Below are 11686 nucleotides of genomic sequence, written 5' to 3'. Positions count from 1 at the left end.
TCTGTAGTCACATTTTCAAAACTCTAAACACAATTAGCACAACACCCGTCTGTTGTGACCATACCATTAGCACAATTTGTGTTGTTTTCACACAATATGCAGTCAATTACCATGTTTCTAAAATGCTTACATTTTCTTTTTATACAAGCTTACCCAAAACCAAAATCATGGATCTTTTTTAGCCATATTTACAAATGCTTAAACACAGCATGTCAGAATTGAAGACCTAATGTTCCAAACCTTAAATATAGTATAACGTATAAACAAGCTTGCATAGTAACCAAAGGATGTTGGATTTTTTGTTGATCACTGGCATCAGCTCCATGGGGGCACCATCCACTTCCAACCCTCACCCACTGGAAAGCAATTTCAATCAAGATTCCAATTGAATTTCTGCATAGGGGACCCTATTTTTTTCTATTGTACATTCTATAAGTAATGACTCATTCAATTTTAGATAGTGTGTTGCCAAGAATGAACACAATGTAAAAATGTAAAAACACAATGTTAAAAATGTAAAATGGTTTTCAGATGAAGGTAAACTGAAGGCTAAATTACAAAAAACTGTGGATTTTTTTATATTGTCTATTATATGCAGGTAGAACTGAGACATGACAAGTAATGCAGTTTTTGTAATGCCATTAATTGTTATCATTTTGACAGTCTATGCATTATGATTGACTGTATGTTCCTATTGGACAGAAAACCAGTGCCAAAGTTTTGACCAAATGACTCGATTTTGAATCAGGTTTGCTGTGTTTTGATAGAGTTAGTATATGTAGAAAAAGGTATTCAGCAGTTTGAAATGTTGAGTTTGTATTTATTTAACAAAATGTGGTTTTGGCCAGAAAGTTAACTAATTGACTAATTGTGTGATGTAGGTGTGTTGCTGTGTTAAGAATTTAGAAAAAGTACTTTAAGTATTGGTAAACGCTTGTTAGCAATTTAAAAAAAAAAAAAAAACTGTAAATCTCACTTTAATAATACAGAGCAAGCACAAAGGCTTCACAGGAGGTAAAAGATGGTCTTTCATTTGTGTAAATCCATATTTAACATTTAAACCTTTAACACAAATGTATAGGCCAGATGGACACACATGGCTCAGCAGCTGTTGTTATTGTTTTCCCATCAAACGGCTGCATTTATCTGTGTATGTGTGCTGTGATGATAATGGGAGAGAAACATTTTGAAGTTTCAATACATGTGCACAAGCAAAGAAACCATCCATGTGTAAATGCTTACACGCAGAAAGAAAAATAGACAGAGCGAGAGAGATTTGTCCTTACAATTAAATCTTTGGATAATAACAGGGTATACAGAAATATAATGTTCATTTCATCCTTCAAAGTGCTATTAGCAGTGTACATTTTCACATGAAAATATGATCATGTCTAAATTATCTAGAGAAGTGTAAAATATCTGTATTATCCAAGTTGCGGTCTTTTTTTTCGTTGTTTTTTTAGTAGATATATCATCTTATGGAGTATGTTCTCTCTCTCTCTCTCTCTCTCTCTCTCTGTGTATGTGTGTTTCAGATTGAAATGTTTAAAGGAATATTTCACGCAAAAAAAAAAAAAAGAAAAAAAAAAAGAAAATTTGCTGGAAAATTAGTCAGCCTTAGGCAATCCAAGATTTAGATGAGTTTGTTTCTTTATTGGAACAGATTTGTAGAAATTTACCTTTACATCACTTGATCACCAATGGATCCCCTGCAGTGAAATGGGTGTCGTCAGACTGAGAGTTCACACAGCTGATAAAAACATCACAATAATCCACACGACTCCAGTCCATCAACATCTCGTGAAGCAAGAAGTATGTGTTTTGTAAGAAACAAATCCATCTTTATAACGATTATAACTTCAAAACATTGCTTGTGGCTAAACATTAATAATTATAATATAATATAACAGTAATATTATAATAATGTACACAGAATAAAGGTATTTATTTATTTATGGTATGTCCCACCCCTTTTCATTTGGCTTTGCTTATTTTGTCAATATGGTGTTTCACAAGTGTTGGGAGTTTGTTTGTGTTAAATTTTCACAGAAATTCTTTATTGGAAAAAGATGTTCTTTTTTTGTAAACAAATTTGTGTATAGTTTGGGAGCAAGGTTAAGAAGTGTAATTATTTTTCTAACTCATTTTGTGTGTGCAGTAGGGGAACAGTTTGTCTTCATTAGTCCCCCCCCCCCCCCTGTCTGTCTCTCTCTCTCTCTCTCTTTCTCTAAGTGTGTGTACGCTAGAGGGAGCAGGTGCAGCAATTTGAAGGCCTGTATCAGTCTTTACACAATTGTTAGTTCAATCAGGGGCTTTTGTCTTTTCCCTCACACACATATTTTCATTTCAATTAAACAAATCAGTTCAAATTTAGTTCAATTATTTCAGAATATAAAAATGTATATGACTAGTAAACTGAAAATGTGCATAATTATATGTAATTATACAGTCTCCCCATCCCCATCAATAAAAACAGTCATAAATATTAACAAAACCTTTTGAAAATACATGCATGTTACTTAATTTAATCCTTTGTTGCTTGCTTAGTAGTCTGCAGTACTAACATAACACATTAATTTAGATAGATTTTGTTAGATAGTTAGCAATTACAACAGCAGAAAAATCCCTGTCCATGGTTTTGAAATGGGACAATATGAGATAAAATGTGTGCGTTGCTAAGAAATCACTGTGTGTATGCATGCAAAATGGTCGATATTTTGTCTATACTTTGGGAGAATTAGACCATTTTATGGCTACGGAGCTGCCGCTGTCCATGGTGCTAAACATTGATTTGTGGTCAAAGCAGTGTCTATGAAGCTTTCCCTGTTTTTGAAGGAATATTTTATGTGTCTGTTAATGTAAACTGACTAGTACCTTGGGGTACTATTGATACTTTTTAGCCTTTTGCTTTCATGATGCTTATATTTTCAGCTCTTCGCCTTTAATTAGACAAGGAAGTGAGTGATGCCTGGATATGGGGTGGGATCAGGACATGACACCCTCCAGGAGTACTTTAGCTCCTTCAAAATAGTGACAGCACAAATATAATTGTATTATACAAAAGCACTACATAGTTTATCAGGATGTCTGTAGTTTTTAAAGTTTAAAAATAATAAAATAAATGAAATAATCATGTGCCATATTTCTTTTTTGGCTACAGTAGATGCCTTTTGCCACAAAAGGAGGCAAAAGTGAGATTTTTTTCTTTCTGTTCAGTTAAAAATAACAGTGTTGTTTTTGTCAAAGAGATAGTCCACTCAAAATAAAAATTCTGTCATCATTTACTCACCTTCATGTCATTCCAGTCCTGTAACCTCTAAACAAGATGGTGCGATGAAAATCAATGGGAACCGAGACTGTTTGGTAATGATGTCAGAATTTCAATGTTGGGTGGACTATAAAAGTGAAATAAAACTATTAAATATTAATTTAATTCATTAAAATAAACCTAAAATAAAATGAAAATTCAATTCAATTAATTAAATTAAAACCTAAACTTAAAAAATGGAAATTGGAAATGTTGTCTTAGCAACTAACTAATAATATAGGATTAAGTACTAAAAGTACTAAAATTTTAATTAAAATTAAAATAAATTACATCTAAAAAGAAATATTAAAATAGTAATAATGATAATAAATGTCAAAAGGACACAAAAAAAGAAAAGAAAAGAAAAAGCTTAAAAAACATGAATAAATAGTATAATGGTATATAAATATTACTATATTAACACTGAGTTTAAGGAGTTGGTACTATTTGTATAAACAATGTGTTATTTAGAATTGAGTGAATCGTAATGGAAAAGGATTAGGATTCAGAGGTGGACAGAGTGAATAGGTCATGGATGATGTGTCCATCATAAATCAGCAGTGGAACTAGAATCACACCATGATTTTTTTCCCTTCCTCCTTTCCTCTTTTCTCCATCTTTAATTCATGGCTTCCTAAAAGCAAGACGTAGTGAGTCACAGAGCCATTAATGTCTCACTCTTTTCTCGTCTCTCGCTGTCCTTCTCTCTTAAATCTGTGTGTCTGCTTTTCCTGTCTCTCCATCCACCCTGCCGTGTCCCAAACATTCTTTTAAAAGCTTCTTCTCTCTTTGGAACAGGACTGCCATCTTCTAGTGAAGTGCATATTAAAAATAGAAAAATAAAGCTGCATTCCCCAATAGGACTTTTATGGCCTTGTAAATTATTCAGCTCACACATCTACAATACCTAGATGATTATACCTGAGTGCTTTTATTCTTTGCTAGTACAGCGGGAATATCTGGAATCACGATCATCCATTATGGGTGCACTGAAAACCAGAAAAAGCAGAGACCATCATCACAGACAAACCCACAAATCCAGCTGCTCCTGTCAAGATCTTGGTAAATACAATGATCTTTTGGATGACTCTGTTACCAATTACTTACTGATATTGTCCTGTTTGCTTTAGGCAGCATTCATAGAGTCAGTGTTTGGAATTGAAAGTCATTTTTAACAACGGGTGTGACTCTCAAACTATCTAAAACATCCCACATTATATTACTTGCTCATCAATGGATCCTCTGCAGGGAATGGGTGCTGTCAGAATTCAAACATCTGATAAAAACATCACTATAATCCATAACACAACTCCAGACCATCAATTAACGTCTTCTGAAGCAAAAAGCAGAGTGTTTGTGATAAAAAATGTGTAAAAAAAAAATTCTCTCATTAAGACATTTTTAATGGCAAATAGGTCCTCTATTCATAATATTCCTTTCTCTGTTGAAAAAGTTGTCTTACCTGAATCAGGAGAAAAATATGAATAGATCAACTACAGTTTTATTTTATTATAATTTTTGTTTTAATGTGAAAGGAGAAAACATTATGAATTATAGATTAGAATTATTTATTTATTTAATTATTTATTTATTGTATTTTGGCGGTTAAAATGCCTTTAATGATGAAAGTGTTTCTTACAAACACTCAGCTATTCACTTTACAAGATGTTAATTGACTGAAGTCGTATGGATTACTTAATTATTGTAATGTTTTTATCAGTTGTTTGAACACTTATTCTGATGGCACCTATTCACTACAGAGATTAAATGTAATGCTAAATTTCTCCAAATCTTTTCAGATGAAGGAACCCATCTTCATCTTGAATGGCCTGAGAGTGAGTACATTTTCAGCAAATGAATGTCATGTCATGAGCACATGCTCCATAGTTATTCATGAACTCAGGATCAAACCTTAACAGAGAAATTTAATGTCATGGTACCAATAAAGCCTGATTGGATTGGTTTTGTCAACTTCAAAGTAATCCTGTAATTTTCAATTTGACGTGTTCCAGGTAAGTCATTAACATTGTTAACATTATTTAGCATTAATATTAAGAAAACTCACCTGGTCCATTGCACTTGTAATAAAAAAGTCTGTTTTCACATTTTTTTCTTGAATTTCTCACAGACACTAAGATTTTTTTGACCAGTCACCACCTTAAGACCTAAAGACCCAAACTATTTCTGAATAACAAATCACTTTAGTCAGTGGAGAACAACATTACACTACAAACATGAATACTAAGACATGCAAAGACAAATACAATCTTGCAGCTACATAATACAGTGACTCAGAGTCTATTGCCTCAAGTATTGCTAGTCTTTAACCAGCTTACAGGAAGCTCAGAGGCCACCATGACTTTCACTGGCTGTGACAGTCAAATGATGAAGAGGATTTCCACATTCTGTTCCCTTTTTTCTACCTCTCACTCACTCTTTTTCTGTGAAAAACTACAGTGAAATAGCCTATATGTAAAGAGATTTTGAATTGGTAGTGGCTTGCATGGAAGTAACATGAATTTGTTTTTTTTTCTAAAATAATATACAGTATCAATGACATGCCAATGTCAGTCTAAGGGATCTTCAAGGATAGATCATCTTAAAAGAATACGTCACGCAAAAATGAAAATCATGTCTTCATTCGCACCCTCCTGTCATGACCTGACTGATATTATTCAGTAGAACATAGAAGATATTTTGAGAAATGTCTAAGTGTTTTGTCCATACGATGGACGTCAATGATAACCAAAACTGTTTGGTCTCTAACATTCTTCAAAATATCTGCAAAAGAAAGCCATACAAGGAATTCCATGAGGGTAAGTAAATGATGACAGAATTTTCATTTTGGGAGTAAACTACCTCTTTAAAGGAGGAAGAGAGCGATTGTGCTAGTTGTACAAAATATATAGGGTTTTTTAAACTTCAGGCACTTGTATATTCCATCAGTTATTTTTTAATTTATTTATTGTATTTTTCTTGTCTACTTTGTTTTTCTGAAATTTTCAAAACTGTCTTAGAATATTTTTGCTACTGTACTTTTCAGATATGTTTTGTCTAGATTTTGTTGTTTTATCCTTGGCTCAGACACTGACTTGTAATCTTACAATATGAAAATTCATGGCAAATACATTAAATATATTTATAATATTACTTAGCTGGTTTGCAGCGAGTGTGAAGCGGCAAGAATGAGGGTCAGCACCTCCAAATCTGAAGCCATGATTCTGAGCTGGAAAAGCGTGGATTACCCACTCTGGGTAGGGACTGAGTTGCTTCCCCAAGTAGAGGAGTTCAAGTACCTCAGGACCTTGTTAACAAGTGAGGGTAGGTTGGAGCATGTAAGCAGTGGAGCAGCAGTAATATGGTCATTGTACTGGGCTGACATGGTTGTTTACTAGTAGATTTAAGTTCCAACTTTCACCAGTGGTCATGAGTTTTGGGTAATGACCGAAAGAATGAGATCACCGGTATGAGCGGCTGAAATGAGTTTTCTCCTCAGGGTCTCTTGGCTAACGCTGAGGAACAAGACGCAAAGCTTGGACATCCAGGAGAGACTCTGAGTCAGAGTAGAGCCTCTGTTCCTCCACATTGAAATAAGCCAGTTGAAGTGGTTCGGGTATCTGGTAAGGATGCCTCCCGGACGCCTTCTGGTGGTTGGTCCAACTGGGAAGAGACCCCGGGGCAAAAACACGACACGCTGGAGGAATTATTATAAATTAGATATAGGAATTATGTCTCGTCTGGCCTGGGAACGAGGAGGAAGTGGCCAGGGAGAAGGACATATTGTTGTCCTTACTTAGCCTGCTGCCACCACAACCCGGTCCCAGGTTTAGTGGTGGAAAATGGATGGATGGATGTAATTTTGTCAAATTATGCAAAAGGTGTGACAAATGTCATTTATGATGTACAAATTTCTGTGTATTTATGGCAAGGAATATTCTTGCTATGAAATTAGCTTAAGCAAAAAAAGTGGAGTCGACAGAATGTTTTAAATGTCATTCCCATTAGAGAAGGATATTAAAGGTGACATATCATGAAAATCAGACTTTTTCTGTGTTTTAGTGCTATAACCAGGTCCCTGGTGCATCTACCAACCCAGAAAACATGAAAAATGACAACCCAATAACTTTGTTTTGGTAAGCCTTTCAATGCAAACTTGTGAAAAAATGACTTGTGAAAAGTGACATGGAGAGGGGATCTTATTATAATGTTACCGCCCCTTAATCTGCAAGTTTCCACCCTCAATGTACCAGTTCTAACGCCATGGTGAAAGTTCGAGCAAAGCATCCTTACTGTTCTGTCTTTGACTGCACTGACGAACACAGAACACTATTTAGAGTCCCAGCCTCAGAGGAGACGAGAGAGCAGTGGATTTATTGATTTATTTACTGTATATTATGCTGCTGCCACACAGATCTAATATAAACATGGGATTTCTTTCCCAGCTGTTTACCTTCACAGACATAACGGACTGTTTTTGTAACTCATGAGTGTTTTTAACATAACCTTTTGTGTATTTGACAGTTTAAGTGCAATAAGACATGAAGGAGGACTTAGTTTAGTACTCACATGCCATGTGACAGCTGCTTTCTGTGTGCGTGCTTTGGATGTGTGCACCCAGAAAACCGTATATCAGAAGTTTAAACTAATGGTTTAAAACGCATGATTTCAGCACGATAGACATGATAATCAAAACCAAACAGATGTTTTTTTTTTTTAGCAAAGTATCTGAGGAATAAGGCACAGCCCTATTCTGGAAAAGGGGGGTGGGGCAACAGCTCATTTGCATTTAAAGATACATGCACGAAAACAGCTTGTTTCTGTTTATACTCAAATAGGCATTTTGTAAAATGATATAATAAATGATCTGTGGGGTATTTTGAGCTGATTTTGACATATTCTGGGGACATCTGAGACTTATGTTCTATATTGTAAAAAGGGGCATAATAGATCTCCTTTAAACGCAACACATCATTTGAGGTGCGGTGGAAATGACACTGGTAGAATTTCCAAAAAAAAGATGTATGCATGTCCACTGTTGCACATTGTTAGAGAACAAATTAAATGAACTATATTGTTTTTTTTTTTGTTTTTTTTTAATAAGTCACAGGAAACACCCACATGAGTCATGACATTTAAATGGAGACAGAATTCATTTTGAATGAGTGCACGATTCATCATGAATCAAAATAGTTTTTTGTTTTTTTTAATCAAGCAGAAATACAGCAAAAAGGCAGCAATTATCCAATCAAAGCATGCCTGCAAATTTGACCTTGTGAGTATAGAGTCCTAACAGAGTGCTAAGGAGTCCTTACGTGCTTGTTTTGAAATGACAGCTGTGTGTGGTTAGTGTTAGCAGTTAACGTCACTGCTTTCTGTTATTTTTAATCTTCAATGGCAGCAAGAGTGATCAAACGCAAGCACAGCTAGTCTCCCCATAAGCCTCTGGGGACATGTGACCTTAAGACAATATTTAATGAGAGATATCTGGGAGAGGCTCACAAGCTAATGAAATTATGTTTGTATGTGTGTGTGTGTGTGTGTGTCTGTGTGTGTGCTGCATAGGCTCCTTAGATACCCCTTTCTAATGGTATTTATAGTTTTCTTTGTCACATGCTTTCTTCATTTTTTCTCTCTTTCTCATCCTCTCTCTCCCTCAACATTTAAGATGGGCAGTGTTCCAGCTGTAAAATCAGAGCAAAACAACAGGCAAAGAGCAGTCTGACAAATCTGCAGAAGACTGGTTTGGCCAAAGGGCCAAGCAGTTTGCACTGATAATTTTGGCGAAACAAACCCAGAAATGCCACGCTCAACCAAAGCAAACATTCTGGAAATAATCTGAAGAGCTCTGGAGGCTTTGTGAACTTTTATACACTTAGTGAAAATATTTCATAAAACCATATTTTATCCTGTAATAAATACATTTTCTAAAATGACATATATACATATAAAAGATTAGGTCAAACTATTTCTTCTTTTTCTTAAAATCTAATTGTGCATATAAATTGAGCAAAAATGTGTATTTTTTTTCCCCCCTAAAAAATATGACCTTGTATAAAGGCCATTTCCCCAAAACACACCAATTTCTACTGTTTCTGTTTAGATAATAAACACACTATTTAAGCATAAATCTGTTTATTATTATTATTATTATTATTATTACTATTTTATTATTGCCATTTATACAATATATTGTATTAAAGATATACACTGAAACCAACAAACGTAATCCTTCCTTTCTCCACATTTCAGAATGCACCAGTGCATATGTGAGAATCTGACAGTAAATATGAGAGACGTCAATATCTCAGCACGCCATAAGCAGTGGAGGGGCATTTCTGCTGATCAGCAGCATTGCAGACAACAGCGGCTGTCTCTGCTGAGGCAATGAAGTTTCCACCATGTTAAATCTTCCCCCCGACATCATCACTATGGGCAGCTGAAAATATATGTGCAAATAAAAAAATAAATATATAAATAGACCCGACAGGCAATACAAAATATGGTCTTTCAGCTCTCGACAAATAACATATTTCATGGATTTTCTTTCGTTCCTCTTACTTTACAGCCACAATATTCTCATATAGCTCTAATTGTCTCCTTATTTCAAATCATTTTTAGTCAAAATTAAGATCAGCTTAAGTGCGTATTTACCACAAACACAGCTTCTTGTGACACTTGTCTAGATGTTATGTATACCTGACAGAGATTTAAACAACACATCAGTAATGTTTTATGTCCACTCTGAGAAGTGGGTGTAATTTGTTGATGTGACAGAATGGATGAGTAGATCAGTAGAGAAGAGGACATTCAATTAGGTCTTATATGTTTTATGTGTTCATTTAAAGATCCCATATTGTACACCTTTCTGGAGTTTTATTTTAGGTTGTGATGTCCTTAAGAATATATATTTGCGGTATAAGTACCAAAAACCATCTCAATATATTTTCAAAGCTCTTCTCTCAGGAGCTCTGCTAAGAACAGGTCGATTTGGCCTAATTAATATTCATGAGCCTCTCTTCTGATTGGCCTGTTGTTTTCTGAGTGACGCACGTCCCAGGCCAACCACAGGTAACTAGGGTCATGTAGGGCCCAGAGCCATAGAGAGAAGCGTGACTCTAAAGAAGACTAATTCATTTATGAAGTACTCAGTAATTGAATGTTGTTCACACACACAAGTTGAATGTTTCAAGGGTGACAAAAGAAGAGAATAGTTTCAATTTATAGGGAAAAAATGTTAAACTGAAGGTGAGGACAGCTTTGATGCATTACAGTCCAATTTTGGCCTCTGTTTCACTGGGTGAAATGCTGGTGCCAATTTTCACTAAGATGGTTCATTTGTCTTGCATGCTGCCTTATGGCAGGGATCCCAGTATTGCATTCTCGCAAATTCAAGGATCATTAGAAATACATTTAGGCATTTTCCTAGCATGGTGAGACAGTTTTCAGTAACAACGGCTACATTCCAGATAGCATCACTACTCAAGAATCCACTGAGTGGCTCATCAACCATTTGTAAGTGCATTTCGGTAAGAACACTAATTATTCCTGGAAGTCAGACCTTGAAAAAATCCCATGTTCCATTCATATTCTATGTGCTTTAATTTTATAAAGCCTGTATCATATTTTCTATGCAAAATTCTAATGCCTTCTATATTGTCAATATGATCACAAACTACTACATGCCTTCTGTCGTCTGATTGATGGTTTATATTTAGTAAAAGGTCTTAAGTATAATTCTGAAAACTTCTCCCTTTATGTTGTGGTATGCATGCCTTTTTGTTTTGACATCTTTAATGATGTGTAAGAAGAAAAAAAAAGTAAGAATAACTATTACTAGTAATATTTCAAGATGAGCACTTACTGTACTGAAGCAAGGTTTACATGATTATCCATAAATCATAATTTCAGAAAAATGTTCAAATGTATCAAATATGATACATCAGTCTTTTGAGGAATGTTCATTGGTACATTATTCTCACATATTACTGTTTTGCATTGCATTATATGTTTTGCCGTTCTGTATTAAAACTACAGTTTCAGAAAAAAAAACACATTTTAATATCATCTTGCTAAGAAATTATTGGGAAATATCAGGGGTTTTTTTATGTACTGTAAGTAGTCTGTTATACTGCTATAGAGAAAGACCTCATCGATTTTTCAGTCATTTGTCAGGCCTTGCAGGGTTAAAAGGATAATTGTTTATTTTTGAAGAATAAATGTTAAAGCTCTGGCTTTGAGTGTTACCACTTGAAAGATTAATCCTTTTACAGGGAATATGAATGACATGGGGAAGGCCACTTTAAAATGGACACACACCCATGTCTTAGTGGTTTCCATGGCAATGGAATATTTTCCATGCTAATGTTGGAAGAAAGATTA

The sequence above is a fragment of the Onychostoma macrolepis genome, chromosome 01 (assembly GCF_012432095.1).
Source record: "Onychostoma macrolepis isolate SWU-2019 chromosome 01, ASM1243209v1, whole genome shotgun sequence".
NCBI lineage: Eukaryota > Metazoa > Chordata > Actinopteri > Cypriniformes > Cyprinidae > Onychostoma > Onychostoma macrolepis.
Note: the sequence above shows the minus strand (reverse complement) of the source record.